Here is a 16,947-nt window from a genome sequence, read left to right on the forward strand (position 1 = left end):
AGCAAAATTGTTCAAATACAATATTTGTGGCTTTAAGAGATCTCTCTCTCATCCTTGCATAACTCAGCATAACTTCCTATATCTATATAGAGCTCTCCGTTTAAACACATATCCTCATTTTCATTTTGTAGCTCCTCTGCATGCACCCCATATAGAGTAGTAGCATCTTGATGCTCGTCTGGCACCACCGCAGCGGCTTCTGATTGAGCATCTTCTCTGATCTCCTCCATTGATGCCGTTGTGATTGGCACATGGTAGCCTTCATACGTCCTTGCACTACGAGGGGCTACCTCTATGATGTACCACCAGTTTGATGTAGACTTTGTAGGATGAAATATTACCTGCCAGAGCCGAGCCACATAACTTACATGAGAGCTTTCAAGCACATAACTTGCAAAAGGGGGATGTTAACTATTTACATACTTACTTGTTCACAATGCTCGGGTAGTACGAAAGTGTCTCTTAGGTCAGTCCATTTCTTAGTAGAATCCACCTCAAGAAAACCAGACTCTCCTCTATGCACAGTAGCGTTGCGACCCTCCATGATTATCTTGAACCATTGCACGTCGAACAAGTCGACAAAAAATCCTCTGTAATCGATCCTCAAAATCTCTTGCAGCGTGCCGAAGTAAGTGAGTTCCGCCACCATAGGATCTGCATCAGAGGAACGTCGTCGACTAGACTGTTCAAATTTTGCCATGATTCCACAATCTTGAGTAAAACTCTTTTTGTCGATTCGTTCCACCCTAAAATGTCGACCTTTACACCATGCTGCTGTGTATGACTTATACTACAACGAAAAAAGATTATGAGTGGCCGTTCAAAAGTTTAGAAATAAAGTCACTAGCTAGTCGTACATTGCAAACTTACCTTGGTCGCGCAACCCCGAGAGTACTCCCACTCTTCCTCAGTCACTTCGCCACCGCATTGTTGTGCGCTTTTCAATTGGTTGTGCAACCATCTTAAGATCATGAAGGTTGGTAGGCTCTCCAGAACCGCTGGATAGTGCATCGGTGGTCGTCTTCCCCGTCTCCACTCGATTCGTGCCCTTTGTCGCTCTTGCTTTGCATCCTCATATTGTGAATTCCACTTTTGCATCACTGGATTGTGAAGCATGCAAAATCGGTTGATTTTAGCCTCTAGATCTTCCGTCATCTTCTTCTCAACACCGAGATTGCACATGACAATCCCAGATATGCGCTCATCATCTATGGTTCGCCATAGCGTGTCCCGGGATTTATCAAATCCGTCTAGCCACTCTCCAATGTACACTAGGGACTCTGATACCAACCAACCTTCTGCCATGCTACCCTCCAGACGTGCCTTTTGACGCACATATCCCTTAAGCGTTTTCATGAAACGTTCTAAGAAGAACATCCATCTGGAATGAACTGTGCCAGCTATTTCCACCTCATCAACTATGTGAACAAGAAGATGCACCTAAATGGTTAGCATTGTAGTAGGAAAATGTTTCTCAAACATGCACACAAGCTCCGCAGCATTTAGTTTGGCAAATGGTATGGAGTCTACGTTGATCTCCTTTTGTGAGATCCATTGCACCAGCTTTGCAAGTTTGTAGATTGTGTTACGGATGTCGAGAGACAAACATCCCTCAATGGCAACCGGTAAAATAAACTGTAAAGTATGTGCAGCAATGATATTAAAGTCCACATTTTATGCAATGATATTAAAGTCCACTATGAACTTACCTGACACATTTTATGCCAATCGTGTGACTTCAAACCGGTAAGCTTTCCTTCTTTAGTAAAACACGTTCGAAGCGAGTGCATTACGCCAGGGGGGTCCGCAAAGATCGAATGGTCTCTTTTACTTTGCGTTCTTGGGCTCCTATGAAAATCCATGGTGCTTTGGGGAGTTTTATCGATCCATCAGACGCTGCTTGCGGCCAATATTGCTCCATACGATCCACATTTCTAAGGTCAACTCTGGCTCCCAAAGTATCTTTCTTGCCGGTCAGATGGTCCCATAGTAGATTACCCACATTCTTGAATATGTGCATTGGATCAAGCAAGTGATTGATCATGAGTCGGGGCCAGTATGGTAACTCGTACCATAGAGATAGTCTCTTCATCCCTGGAGGCAATCCGTCATCGCACATCTCCTTCTGCTCTAACCATGCTTGTGCAGACATCCTTGGTGGCTCTCTTCCCAAAAAGCCGTAACACATGATTCTCTGGAAGATACGCTTGATGACCTTCGTAGATTTGCTTCTTCAGTGAGGGTGCCCTACGTGCATTCAGTCTAGGTCCACATGTGACACATGCTCTGTATCCGCTTGTTTGAAGCCCTGCATGTATACACATGATAATAGATCAAATATGGGAAAAAACAAGATTTACAGTGTCTGAGTGAGGAGTGTCAATAGATCACCTGAGCATTCTGTTAGCCCGGGATAGTCATGCATGGTCCACATTAGAATGCCTCTGATCAAAGCATTCCGTCGTCCTGTGTGTCGGCTCATATCCACCACCTCTATGCCAATCCACAATTGTTGTAGCTCTTCCAATAGTGGACGAAGATACACATCCATATTCCCCACTTTATATCGCCCTGGCACAATCAAGCTTAGCCATAGGTGCCCCTTCTTCGTAGTCAACCACGGGGGAATGTTGTAGTTGACGATGACAATGGGCCATACACTGTAAGATGTTGATCTTTGACCAAATGGATTTACGCCATCCATAGCCAGGCCTAAGCGCAAATTTCGAGCTTCCATGGCAAAATCCGACCATGTTCCATCTATATGTTTCCACGCTACGCAATCTGCAGGAATTCGTAGCACACCATCCGAAGATTTATTCTCCTCATGCCATGATGCTAGGGCGGCCATGGACTTACATTCGAAGAAATGCTTGATGCGAGGAAGCAGAGGGAAATGTCGCAAAACCTTTTGTGGAATTTTTGTCCTGTGGAGATCTACTCGATATCTTTCGGAATCACATTTCGGACACTTCTCCATGTCTATGTATTCCCCTCTGAAAAGAATGCAGTCATTAGGACAAGCGTGGATAGAATTGTAATCCATCCCCAAGTTTCGCAAAATCTTTCTTGCTTCATCTCGGGAATCTGGCATCACATTGTCAGCTGGTAGTATGTGCTCTTTCAGCAATCTACACAACATAAAAATATGATACAGTCGTGTAAAAATCTATCAGATCATTATACATTTAGAGTTTTATTAAAGTAAACTAATTGTAGTAGATCACCTGAAAAGCGCTGTGACGCTAGTGTCACTCCATCCAAACTTTGCCTGCATGCTGAGAAGAACCAGGAGTGCTTTCAATCTAGACATACGTGCTCCATTATACAATGACGTATCGGCTTCACTTTTCATATCATCATAGATAAGCCTTTCTGAATCCATGATCGTCTCGATCATTTCATCAATCTCGGGCTCAAACATTGCCTCGTTGGGAATGTGCTCTGCATGATCATCCCCCGAGCTGTCAGAGGCTACATCTTGTGGCCTCACATATGCTGCTTGACCAAAGCGCCTGCGAACACGTCTATTGGGTTACAAGATTGCTGCTTGTTGGCCAGCGTCAGAGTCCGACGAGTTATAATTGGCAACAACTCGATCTATAATAGATGGATCGAACTCGCCAAATTTGCGAACGTGCTGCAAAGAAACACGTCTTGTCCATCGCACAGCATGCTTGCATTGATTACAAGGACATAAGACCCTCGTTGAGAGATAGGTGTTTCGGTTGGACGGTCCCACATCCTCGTCACTACTCATAATGAGGATAAAAAACTTATAACCTGGACAACAAATTTAATATTCTATTGGCATTCTTCGTCTTATCTCTCTCTCTCTCTCTCTCTCTCTCTCTCTCTCTCTACCTCACATTCTCTAGTCATGTCCAATCCCCGCACACCTCGGTCTAGAGGTGCACGGAGATCAGAACCACCGGGTTATAATCTCGTCTTTATTGGTCAATACCTATATTTGTGGGTACAAGAAATCTACACACCCACGTCTACATGATACTGCATGTAGTGGACAAAACCCCTTTGCCTCTTCTCTAGCTGTAGCACTTCACAACATCTTAACATCTTTTCACAGTAGATCTTTTCACTGTTCATCTAACCCTAAACCCTAAACCGTAAGTAATTCTTGCGTGGACTCGATCTAACGTAAATAAGCGTAAATCTAAATAAACGTAAATCTAACTAAAAATAAACCTAAATCTAATTTAACATAAGTCTACATCTAACCTAATCTTTAACGTCTTTTGGGATAGTTTCCTACGACGTTAAAACTCTCTTCTTCTTGTGTGTGTGTGTGTGTGTGTGTGTGTGTGTGTGTGTGTGGGTAAACCTAAATAAACCTAAGTTTAATCTAATATAACATAAATCTAAATCTAACGTAAATTATGTTATATTAAAAACAAAGAACTAAACTAACAGGGATTATAAGAACCTTAAAACTGATTTAACACATAATTTTTCACATAACTCGGCAAGAGTTGGCATTCTCATCACTAAAGATGTGAGAGTTAACTTCCGGCGGTGACGCTGCCTCATCTCCATCCACATCTGATGACAGCAATTGGCCCTTTAGACCGTTCTTGCTCTTGTTACTAACTTTGAAGTTGCTGTTGAATGACTAGAGGTTGTCTAGATGGTCATTGTGTCGGGGATGTAGTGACTCTTGCCGCCCTGAAGATCCACCTTCTTCCCTATCTTCTGAAGACATTTCACCAGTACTTTTGGATCGACGGAGCCCACCATGAGTGAAGGCAGCAATACCCTATATTCCATTGAGGGCTTTCTTCACCCGCTTCATGCAGGCATCGCAGTCTATGGAGACCTAAATCTAATCTAATATAACGTAAATCTAAATCTAGCGTAAATAAACGTAAATCTAGTTAAAAATAAACCTAAATCTAATTTAATGTAAGTCTACATATAACCTAATCTTTAACGTCTTTTAAGATAGTTTCCTACGACGTTAAATTAGTTTCTCTCTCTTTCTCTCTCAATGTGTGTGCGTTTTTTTGGATCGTATGCATGTTTTCTCTCTCTTTTTCTCTCTCAATGTGTGCGTTTTTTGTTTATGCATGTTCTCTCTCTCTTTTCCTCTCTCAATGCGTGCGTTTTTTGTTTATGCATGCTCTCTCTCTCTTTTCCTCTCTTAATGTGTGTGTGCATTCTTTGTTTATGTATGTGTGTGTGCGTTTTTGTTTATGTTTGTACTCTCTCTCTCTCTCTCTCTCTCTCTCTCTCTCTCTCTCTTTCAAAAACACCATGTGTGTGTGTGTGTGTGTGTGTGAGAGAGAGAGAGAGAGAGAGGGAGAGAGAAAGAGGGGAAGGGAACATGAGAATGAGGAGAGGGAAGGAGCATACCTGGCTCTCCTTCCTCTCCTCGTGTGTGTGTGTGTGTGTGTGTGGAGAAGAAAGAGAGAGAGAGAGAGAGAGAGAGAGAGAGAGAGAGAGGGAGAGCGTTACCTGCTCCTTGCTTGAGGGCGTCGAAAAACTCAGATCTGAGATCTGAGTTTTTGGGCGCGCTCGGTTATTTTTTTAGCCCAGCTGGCGTCGCTATGAGTGTCGCAAATTAACAAAGAAATTTGCGACGCTCATAGCGACGCCGGGAATTTTTGTTTTGAGCGTCGCTGTGTGAGCGTCGCTAATATGAATAGCCTCTTGTAGTGAAAGAAGAGTGCAATTGGTAATAATTGAAGAGACAAGGGAGGAGACAAAGGAGAGGGGAGCTGAAGCTATGGGGGTGTAGGTAGAGGAATCTAGGAGATGTTTAAAAGCTTCCTCTATATACCAGGATTTAGATAAGATGATAGGTCCTAAATTTTTGTCCCCGCTGGTTTGATGATAATGGAAGGATCATTTTTTAAGGAAAAAAGGTCTTTCTTAAGAAAGGAAGGGGGTGAGAAGTGAGAAGAAGAGAAAGAGTTTTTCCAACTAGTACAAAGTTGTGAAGAGAGTGATAAGAAAATATTTTTGAGACTAAGAGAAGGAGTTGGTGGGTACCAAGAGGCATTGGGGAAGGAGAAGGGATTTGATGGTGGGGAGACCTCCTTAAAAAAGAGCTTAAGTTGGTAGCTTCTTTCCAAATTAGAAAAAGAGTGTTTTAGAGAGGAGAGAGTAGGAGGGGAGGGCGGAGGAATATATTTAAGGCCTAAACCAAGCAGCTTCTTTTCATAATGGGAAAGCGTACGATTAGAGAGGTTGTGGCAAGCTACGTTAGTGACCTTGTTTTCTAACTCATAAATTGATTGATTTCTTAGAATTAACGCCTTAAAAAGAGAAGGGTTAGTAAGAGGAAGCCAATACTTGAATTGCTTTTTAGAAACAACATAAGGGGAAGGAGTGGAGTGGGGTGTAGTGGAGAAGTAAGTTGGTGAAAAGGGAGGAGGGGTCCAAAAAAGGGGAAAAAGGGGAGGTTTGGAGAAGAGCAGATGGACCCATGAAGTAGGATGCTCAACGGCTACTTCCTCCTCCATTGCAAGTTTTTTGAATATCTAGGTTTTTTAGGAAGGTTGGATGAGGGATGAGGAGATTTAGAGGGAAGAGGTAAAAGAGTGGGAGAGGGGTGGCTAGAACATGGCTGGGCATTAAGGGGGTACTTAGGAGATTTAAGCAAATGAGGGATGGTTGGGGAAAGAAGGCTTGAAGAGGAAGGGGTTTTATCAAGCAAGATGGCGGAGGGAGAGAAGGAAGTGTTATAAGGTTTTTTGAATGGTTGGTGGGTGTATTTCCCAAAGGGAACTTTATGTTTGGCAAGGGGAGACAAAGGCTGTGAGGGAGTGGAAGCAAAAGATTTTTTTAGAGGAAGGGTTTTTACCAAATTTTAAACGAGTTTTTTGAGAGAGGAGTTTTTTGAACGAGCTCACTCACGGTGTCTTCTTTTGGTAATGCCATTGCTTCAGCAAAGAGGGTCTCTTGGGGATATTTTTCTTGCATTGTGAGCCGCTGATTCAATGGAAGTGGCTAAATGTGCTTGTAGGATGGAGTTTTGAATAAAGGAGTCTAGCTCCAAAAGAGAAGAATGTTTCCACGTAACAAGTTGATTGGCCCATGCTTCGGGTTGAATTCTAGGGAAGGATAAGGGTGAGATCTTTTTAACAAGATCTTCTAAGCGTTCTTCTACAACTTCATGGAAGAAGGCAAAATGCTTTTGGAGGTTTTCTATTAGGAGAGTTTGGGCTTGTATATAAACGTCGGAACAATCACGTTGGTATTGTATGTTAAGGTTAACAAACTTGGCATTGAGAAGGTCTTGAGCACTAGAATCTTCCAAAACAAGGCGTGGTGGCTTCATGCATAGGCTATTGGGGACTTTATTGCTAGTACGAAGGTTTTGGAGGTGTAGGAGATGAGATTTTTCTTTAGAAAGTTTGAGATTAATAGTTTTGAATTCGTGCAAGGATCCCGACACAATTTTGTCAAACTCTTGAGGTTTGGTGATGGTACGAATGGTGGGGAGGGGGGAAGTAGAGGAGATAGGATTGAGGGAAGCCGTGTAAGAGCGAAAAGGGGAGGGGGAAGTGGCGAACGAGGACGAGGAAGTGCCAAAAGAGAAAGGAGCAATGAGGGGGGGATTGGGGAGCACTCCCCTTTGAGACGTAAGGCCGACGGTCGCACCATAGCTTTTAGCGCCCTTCGAGGATGGAGGGGAGAAATCAAATTCCTCTACTGGGAGGTTTTCCGCGAGCCCTTGAAGTTCTTCTGTGCTAAAGAGGGCTTTCTTAGAGGAGGAAGCGGGAGTAGTCGTGCTCGATTGTGCGACAAATGCAAAAGGGTTAGTGAGATCGGAGGCCGAGATGAAACCGGGAAGGGTGGTAGAAAAAGTTGAAGGGGAGGATACCGATGGAAAAGAGGTATTAGGGGAGGGGGAGCCGACGGTGGAAATAACGATTGTTGAACTAGATGGTGAGAGAAAAGAGGGGGCTCCAAAGGAGGGTGTGGGATTACTATGGAGGGCAGGGGTGGATGAGGATTCCATGACTTAGTGGAAGGTTGACACAACATTAAGACATTACAAATGGCAAAAAAAGGTAAAAAAGTGTGGAGTATGTAGGAGCAAACAAAGTGGTAATTGAGGGCTAAACACCGTTTGCTGCAAGAGAAAAGCTAAAAAGAAATTAGGAGGCTGTGGGTAGGCTTCAAGGTTGTGAAAGTTTACCAAAAACCGTAGCCGAAGACATGGTAATTGCATATGGTAATAGGAAACATCCTCTGAGCTTCAGTTGACCGTGAGCGAGTAATGGCTGTAGGTCCGATGCAAGGGCTACAAGTACCCTTGAGCTATGGTAGGCCCTTGCAAGGGCTATACGCCTACTATGCTGCCTCCTTAGGCTCGAGCTTCAGAGCAAGTAAGAATGGCTGTTGTTGAAGGCTGTACTCGAGATCCTTGGATAAAGCTAGAGTACATTTCGCCTGCGGAGTTGGGCGGCTTCCAAGTTGAACAGGCAAAGCTACTGCAGGTGAAGTCAAAATTTGTGTTATCGTCTTCGTCTTGCCTTGGTCTTTTGCAACCTAGTCCTGCAGGTTCGTTTGTCGACAGTACATTTGTCTCCACCTCCACAGCCACAAAAGACATTTCTTCAATAGGCAGATGCACAATTAGTTGTTTATTTAGAAACATAGCATGCTTGTCATACTCTAGTAATTGCACAGGGTCAGTGATTCCGCATGCCAAACCATATGCTGCTTGGGTCAAAAAATAGCGACTATGCAAACCATACATTCCTGGCCCTTGGCCAAACATATCCAGTGCGGCCTTTTTTTCAAAAATCATTATTTTATCTGCGTTCCACCTAATGAAGGCCCCTCTTAAGTATCTTGAAAGTGTCTTCAACGTCATCAAGGGTAGCTCCGCGTTGTCATTGGAGAAGGATGAATGGAAGACCAAAAAACTCGGATACTTAAGATTCTTTAAGTATCGGCCGAGAGAGGAGTTCTTCCCTAAATCTCCCATGCCTCGTCCATGAGGGCGAGGAATGAAGGTATCATCATAGACCACCAACTGCAACAAATTGAAGTTATGAGATAAGTAGAAACCAAAAACGTAAGGCAAATAAAAAAAGATTACCTTCTGGTTTTCATCTTCCTCAAGTAAGTCCTCATTCCATAGGTTGATGCCGCCCTGACCTCCAGTGCGCGCATTGGAGGTTGAGGCCAAAGATGATGAAGAAGTGCTTTTCTTAACCATTTCTTCAATCCCTAGCTTTTTTGCACTTCCATGAACTCCTTTTCTATTGGAAGCGTGCGCTCATACCTAGCAACATCATTGTAAATCATCACAAGTGCACTTGCGGGGTCAACGAACTCATCGTCATTTACATGGGCATCTATAACAGAATACTTGTCGTGCTGAGGGTCAATGATAGCATCATCCTCTTCGAGATTATGTGCCACAATGGCAAGGCAATAGTCCTCTCGAAGGTCAAAAAGCTCCATAATGTCGTTAAACATGACATACTGCAAATCACCAATAGGTATGGTAGGTACAACACTAGTAGGCAAAGCACCCTCCTAAAGCTAGACTCCCTCTGAAACCTGCAAAGCAAGGCTTCCCGGATACTTGGGCTCTTGACCCTCCCCAGTCTGATCCTCTGGCGAGGCCTCTGCAGTATCAACATGCTCATCCAAAATTAAATGCAAATATAAAATAAAACCTGCATAATATTCAGCCACTGGACACTTGCGGTTATGAATTGTACACTTGTAGTCTGTTATCTTCAAGTGCACTTGCAGCTTAAGGAAACTCCTAGAAAATATGTGTTTCTTGGAGGAGTCCGAATTGACATCCTTCATGTGAACAAAACGAACTCCTTGTATCTCAACAGTGCCATCGGACATTTGTTGTTGGTAGGTCTGCTCAAAACCTGATAGGTAATGTTGGGCGGAGACAATCCACTCATGCAAAGAAAATTTTGGATTGAACATCGGCCTAATCTTTGTCTCGCGCTGTTGAAGCCCAATGCGGTATAGAAAATGAGATAGTTTGTCTTGGGGGGCATCCTCAGAGAAAGGCACTTCCTCCTCTGCTTCAACATTGAAGGGGTCCATAGCGGAAATTCAAAAGCGAAGATACACGAGAGAGCACAACATCCAAACAAAGGGCAAATGAGGGAGCAACTCATATTTATAGGACTCCCGAGGACATTGATGACATCGATTGACGTGCATCATGGGGCCGCCATGCATCATGCATTTACCATGATGATTACGCCACGTGTCAGCCGCCATGGAACGATCGCGCCACAACGCGAAACTGGTGCCGTCACACCAGAAAAGCACCGCTATTGCGTTTTGGCGCGACAACTTGTTGTCGCGTCATAATGCGATACAGCCAGTCCAAAGTACTTAGGTTCGCCTCCTCGCATTGTGCCGCGATGCCTTTTTGTTGCGCCACCCGTGCATCATGCAGTCGCCATGATGATTACGCCATGTGTCAGCCGCCGTGGAACTGTCGTGCCACAACGCGAAACTGGTGCCGCCGCTCCACAAAAGCATCGCTATCGCGTTTTGGTGCGACAGCTTGTTGTCGCATCATAACGGGATATGGCCAGTCCAGAGTACTCAGGTCCGCCTCCTCGCGTTGTGCCTCGACATACCGTTGTTGCTAGGACAACCCGTTGGGGCGCTTCTTTCCTCGTCGTGCCACACTGCGAATAGGCAGTGCCACTAATTTCGGCACCACTAATATCGCTTGAGTCCCGATCTACCATGTGGCGCGTAATCATTATGCTTGCACGCTTCCCGTCATACCTCGCAATGTCATGATTAATGCAGCCGCCTCTTCTCATTATACTTATTCCGCTAATATAAACACCCCCCCCCTTTTTTCTCATCGTTTTTTCCGAAGTGTCTCTAGTCACTCTGCGTTTTTACCCACATCTAGATTTCCATATTTTCTCGCATTCTTCTCGTTCAGGTCATGGCCCGCACAAAGCAAACAGCAAGGAAGGTTTATCCTGGCCAGTCTGGTCCGCAGGACCAGGCTAGCGCGTCTACAATGCAACTGTCAACATCGCAGGTGATTCCGGGCAAGACCATGCCGCAATTACGGGCAACAATGCGAAGAAGACGATGTCAGGAGTTTTTTGGAGCAAGGGATTGCGCATATGTACATACCCATGCATGGTGCATCAAATAAAGTATTGCCCATTTTCCAGAGCCAGGTGGTTACGTGGGGCCCACATGTGTACAGGTAGGACACCATGTACATAGTGCATCGATTTTCATCGTTACTAGTACCATTGTGTTTTTCTACAATAAGGAGGAGTTGGTAGCGCGTAAAACTTCTCGAGGAAGCTATCCGCGGGCCGACGACATGAGGTAAGCAGGTGCGTCAGATGGCATCTAGTGGCGTCAGGAGGCCGAATGGGGTCAATATTTGCACGTGGAGAAGTACGGGCACAACATGGGTGTTTTCTGGTGAGAGTTATGCAGAAAGGTCATCATGAGGACCTTTTTTTGGGGCCACTTCACGTGGTGGCGAGGTGCATTATTGGAAAAAAGCTGAGTGCCACGTGTGCGAATGATGCAAAAAGGTGACAACTATGCACTGCGAGGTCAGTTTTTGGCCTGTTCGGGGTCCGTTTGAGGTCATCTAAAAGGCCAAGGGTGCCCAACTAATAAAGCTAAGTGTGGGAACTGAAAAAACAGAGAGAAGACCAGAAAAAACGTGGAGAAGAGAGGAGGAACAGCCGCAGGTGTGTTTTTGCTCATTTTGGAGCCTGTTTTGGCCGTAAACTGCTCATCCGAGGTCGGATTTGAGCACTTTGACATTGTAGACTGGGGTTTTGGGCCGTTCCGGACGCGATGGCGCTGTCCATTTTGCCAAATTCCTCACTCTTTTCCTGCTGTTTTTCTGTGTAAGTTTCTCCTATGAGCGAAGTTTCTGCTCCAGTTTGTGATTGTATCTGGCTTATTTTACCCATATTGTGTGAGCTGTTTGCCCCATTGGTGTTGGCCCAAGCTCATTTGTATCTAAACATCAGAAATTCTCCTCTTTTGAGCTGAGTTTTTGTGTGTGTGTGTGTGTGTGTGTGTGTGTGTGGAGTGGACAAGTGGATAGTTTCTCTCCTCTCACTCCAGAGGTGTGTTCCCTGTCTCGGCCAGGTGTGTTGTGTAAGCCGAGTGGTGCCCCATAGTGTGTGTGTGTATCTTCCCAAGAGTGTGTGTCGGGTCGTTATAGAGGCGCTGTGTGTGTTTTCATCCCGCTCACATTCTTTTGGCGCCCCCACGGAGGATCTTCTTCGAGTACCTTCTGCGTCGAGCTTCAAGCTTCGAGATTCGGGGTTACAGGTTGCAGATCACAGGTTACAGGTTACGGTTACAGGTACAGGTACAGGTACAGGTACAGGTGATTCACACAGGTACAGGTAGCTGGAGTACAGTGATATCCTAGCAGTGATGTCACTTGCAGTTGTTGTGGGAATGCATCACTTGGCGCCTATTTGAGCGCATTGTCTGCTGGATTGTACGTTACTTGTGGAAACTGCCATTGTACGCATTTGTGGAGCCATACTTGGTTGTATTTGGCAGTCCCAGCCATTTCTGAGACTTGGTCTGGAAGATAGTCATTTCTGAGACTTGACTATATGCGATTTGCATTAGCCTTCGTGTGAGGGTCGATAGCGTGAGGTTTTTATTGAGCTGGGGGATTCTCAAATGTGGAGATCCTTTCGGTGATACAGGTAGCTGGAGCACCCTTTTTGTGACCTCGCCATAGGCTATGTACTAGTGAGTCCTATTTGATGCTCGGGTTCTATTGTTGGTAGTTTATGCATACTGATACAGTCTATATTTTGGGTTCTCATTGCTCTATTTCTGGGGAAACTCTGTCAAAATTTTTCCAAGTTATGATGGCTGGTCTTTTGGTCTTTTGAGCCATTTTATGCTGTTATGCTGCTGAAATTTTGGCAAAATCAGAGGTTGAGTCAGGTGTGCCTTCTTGGGAGCTTCATGGTTGGCTTTAATGGATGATCAAAATGGCCCTCAGTTCACTCCTTTTCATTTAACTCAAAGAATTCAGATTAATGTTCATGTGTCCAGGAAGATCTTTTTCCAGCAGCGCATAGTTTTTATGTTTGGGCCAAGAAGATTGAGAGAGATCCTGGAATGTCCTTTGCCTGTTGTAATTCCAATGATCAACTACGAAAACTCATTTGATGTGCATGTGTTTGTCCTTATCTAAAGCTGAGCTCCATTGAAGTTTCTAGGGATTGGGTAGTGAAAAGTTTTGGGTTCTTGCACGTGTGTTCGAAAGGGTTCTCAAAGCATCATAATTTGGGTAGCCATGGCTTTTTCTTATCCGGAGTTTCATGGAAGAAGTGATGAAGATGTGGAAGAATTTTTGGAAAAGATGGAGGTTGCCTGCATTAGCAACCAGATTCATGACCCTACGCAAATGTTACGCCTTCTCCAAATTTGTTTGAAGAGTGATGCACGAGTTTGGTCCAAGGCATTTGAAGAGGAGTTGCGTGCAGCGGATCCACCTATAAGATTGAGTTGGGACAATCTAAGGCATGGATTGGAAGTGGAGTTTGTGAAGATAGAAGATCCTGACAAAGTGTGGCAAGAAGTACAAGGTTTGGTGCAGAAGGAAGGTGAGCCAGTAGATGCGTACATACGTAAGTTTTCATTGGCATGGGAGCGAATGTGCAAGGCTTTAGCACCACAGGTACCCCCGCCTGACATGATGAAGAAGGACAGGTTCTTGGCTGGTCTTTGGGAGAATATACGTTGGAGAGTGGAGCTAAAGAAGCCTAGGACATATGAAGATGCACTAGAGGTAGCAAGGAACAAAGAGTGGAAGCTGAGGAAAATGAGCCAGTTAGGGGTGGAGTCTTTGCCAATGAGGTCTGAATTTCAGCCTATAGAGTCTTTACAAGGGCGCATGTCAGGGGTTCATCATGAACCAGTGGTTCCTGTTACTACTCAGGTTATGCCAGCAGTGGTCACTACAGCAGTGCAAGATGATGGCCTAAGGCAAGACATGAGGCAAGTGGTTGATCTGATGAAGAATCTCAGCCTAAACATGCTAGGTCAAGTGGGAAATAATCGAGGTCGAGGGCGGTTTGCAAATCAGCCAGGAGGTGAAGAAAGACCTAGGAATGGTGCTGGACAAAGTAATAGTAGGTTTTGGAGGCAGACGCCCACATGTTATAATTGTGGAGAGTTGGGTCACATCAGCCCGCAATGTGATAAGCCACCAAGGATGGGGGGAGACATGTATCCATTGCCAAGACAGGTGCTAACTAGATCAAATGATTATGGCATCGAAATTAAGGGAGACGAAGGAACCAGTGGACTGACCCAGGAGGAAAAGGGAAAGACAAAAGTGCTAAGTGTAGTCACCTTGGAGAAGGCATCAAAGCTAGAGGATACATTAGTGATGCCTATTGGGAAGAGGACCACAGAGGATAAGGAAGGAAGAAGTGCCCCAGGTCCTAGTAAGAAGAAAGGAAAGAGCCATGAAGGCGAGGATGTCAAGGCCAAGAGGAAAAGGAGAGCTCGTCGAAAGTTTCATGTTTCAGATTTTCCACTAGGGGATGGGCAATTAAGCTATGACTTGAAGGAGGATCTGACGAGCAGGAAGGCAGATGTTACTTTTGGGCAGCTTATAGAGATGGTGCCTAAGCTAAAGCGACAGTGGAAGAGGATGGTTAACCCAATGGAGAAAGAGCCAGAGAGAGGTTCAGTGAAGGTGTTGGCAATGGACGAGCTACCAGACATTTGTCCAATAGTAGATGTGTGGCATAAAAGGAAAAATTTGGGACAAGGTTATGTGGATGGCGGAGCCCAAATATGCGTCATAACACACTCATGCGTTGAGAAGATGGGTCTCACAGTGGCTGGGGTGTCAGGTTTTCGGATCAGATTGGCAAACCATCAAAAAGTAAAATGCTTGGGTGTTGTAAAGAGCTTAGAAGTGGAGGCATATGATGCAAAGGCAGTGGTTGATTTTCATGTGATGCCAGCAGGGTTGGGAGCATATCCTATTATACTGGGCAGACCATGGTTACGTGCAGTGGGAGCTGTTCAAGATTGGCGACATGGTACGATTAGCCTCTATGGAAAGACAGGTACCAAGAAGCTTTATAATATGGACACAAGGAAACGATTAGAGGAGCTTTATGAAGATGAGGATGAGTCTAGTGATGAAGACTCTTCCACGGTGACAGATGAGGATAGTGATAGCACTACCAGCAGTGATGAGGATGTTGATGTTGCATTTCTTTTGATGGACAAAGAAATCCAGGAGATTGGTTTAGTCGCATTTGCGAAGGAAGTTGAAGATGAAAGTGAAGGGCCTTATGAAGTGATTGAAGGGCTGATGCAAACCAAGGTTGAACTGTCAAAGAAGCAGGAATTGATGACACAAATGATCAGTGGTGGAGACCTCTCAGCTATGGAGAAGGGAATATATTTGCACATGCTGGTCTATGCCAAAGTATTTGATGCTTTTCTTGATGCAAGATTGATATATGGAATCTCTACACGTTTTCCTTGGGAATCAGGTGGAACCTTGATTAAGCTTTTCATGCAGCGAATGCAAAGTGTTTCTGTGTGGGATCCAGGTGGAATGAATATCTCTTTTTGTTGCTGCTGAGCATGAATGCTCTAGCAGGCTAGGGGATGGGCAAATTATGTCAGGAGTTTTTTGGAGCAAGGGATTGCGCATATGTACATACCCATGCATGGTGCATCAAATAAAGTATTGCCCATTTTCCAGAGCCAGGTGGTTACGTGGGGCCCACATGTGTACAGGTAGGACACCATGTACATAGTGCATCGATTTTCATCGTTACTAGTACCATTGTGTTTTTCTACAATAAGGAGGAGTTGGTAGCGCGTAAAACTTCTCGAGGAAGCTATCCGCGGGCCGACGACATGAGGTAAGCAGGTGCGTCAGATGGCATCTAGTGGCGTCAGGAGGCCGAATGGGGTCAATATTTGCACGTGGAGAAGTACGGGCACAACATGGGTGTTTTCTGGTGAGAGTTATGCAGAAAGGTCATCATGAGGACCTTTTTTTGGGGCCACTTCACGTGGTGGCGAGGTGCATTATTGGAAAAAAGCTGAGTGCCACGTGTGCGAATGATGCAAAAAGGTGACAACTATGCACTGCGAGGTCAATTTTTGGCCTGTTCGGGGTCCGTTTGAGGTCATCTAAAAGGCCAAGGGTGCCCAACTAATAAAGCTAAGTGTGGGAACTGAAAAAACAGAGAGAAGACCAGAAAAAACGTGGAGAAGAGAGGAGGAACAGCCGCAGGTGTGTTTTTGCTCATTTTGGAGCCTGTTTTGGCCGTAAACTGCTCATCCGAGGTCGGATTTGAGCACTTTGACATTGTAGACTGGGGTTTTGGGCCGTTCCGGACGCGATGGCGCTGTCCATTTTGCCAAATTCCTCACTCTTTTCCTGCTGTTTTTCTGTGTAAGTTTCTCCTATGAGCGAAGTTTCTGCTCCAGTTTGTGATTGTATCTGGCTTATTTTACCCATATTGTGTGAGCTGTTTGCCCCATTGGTGTTGGCCCAAGCTCATTTGTATCTAAACATCAGAAATTCTCCTCTTTTGAGCTGAGTTTTTGTGTGTGTGTGTGTGTGTGTGTGTGTGTGTGGAGTGGACAAGTGGATAGTTTCTCTCCTCTCACTCCAGAGGTGTGTTCCCTGTCTCGGCCAGGTGTGTTGTGTAAGCCGAGTGGTGCCCCATAGTGTGTGTGTGTATCTTCCCAAGAGTGTGTGTCGGGTCGTTATAGAGGCGCTGTGTGTGTTTTCATCCCGCTCACAACGATACGAGAAGAATAGGAGCGTTCTACTCGAACTTCATAAGCTCCAAAAGCACATTCCATTGGCAATACCTAAACTGCCATTCTAGAGAGTTGTTCACGAGATGTGCGAGCAACACAACCTGAATTTCCGCTGGTCTCGAAGTGTAATGGGGTGCTTGC

This window comes from Adiantum capillus-veneris, chromosome 12 (assembly GCF_014529385.1).
Source record: "Adiantum capillus-veneris isolate H3 chromosome 12, ASM1452938v2, whole genome shotgun sequence".
In the NCBI taxonomy this organism is placed as follows: domain Eukaryota; kingdom Viridiplantae; phylum Streptophyta; class Polypodiopsida; order Polypodiales; family Pteridaceae; genus Adiantum; species Adiantum capillus-veneris.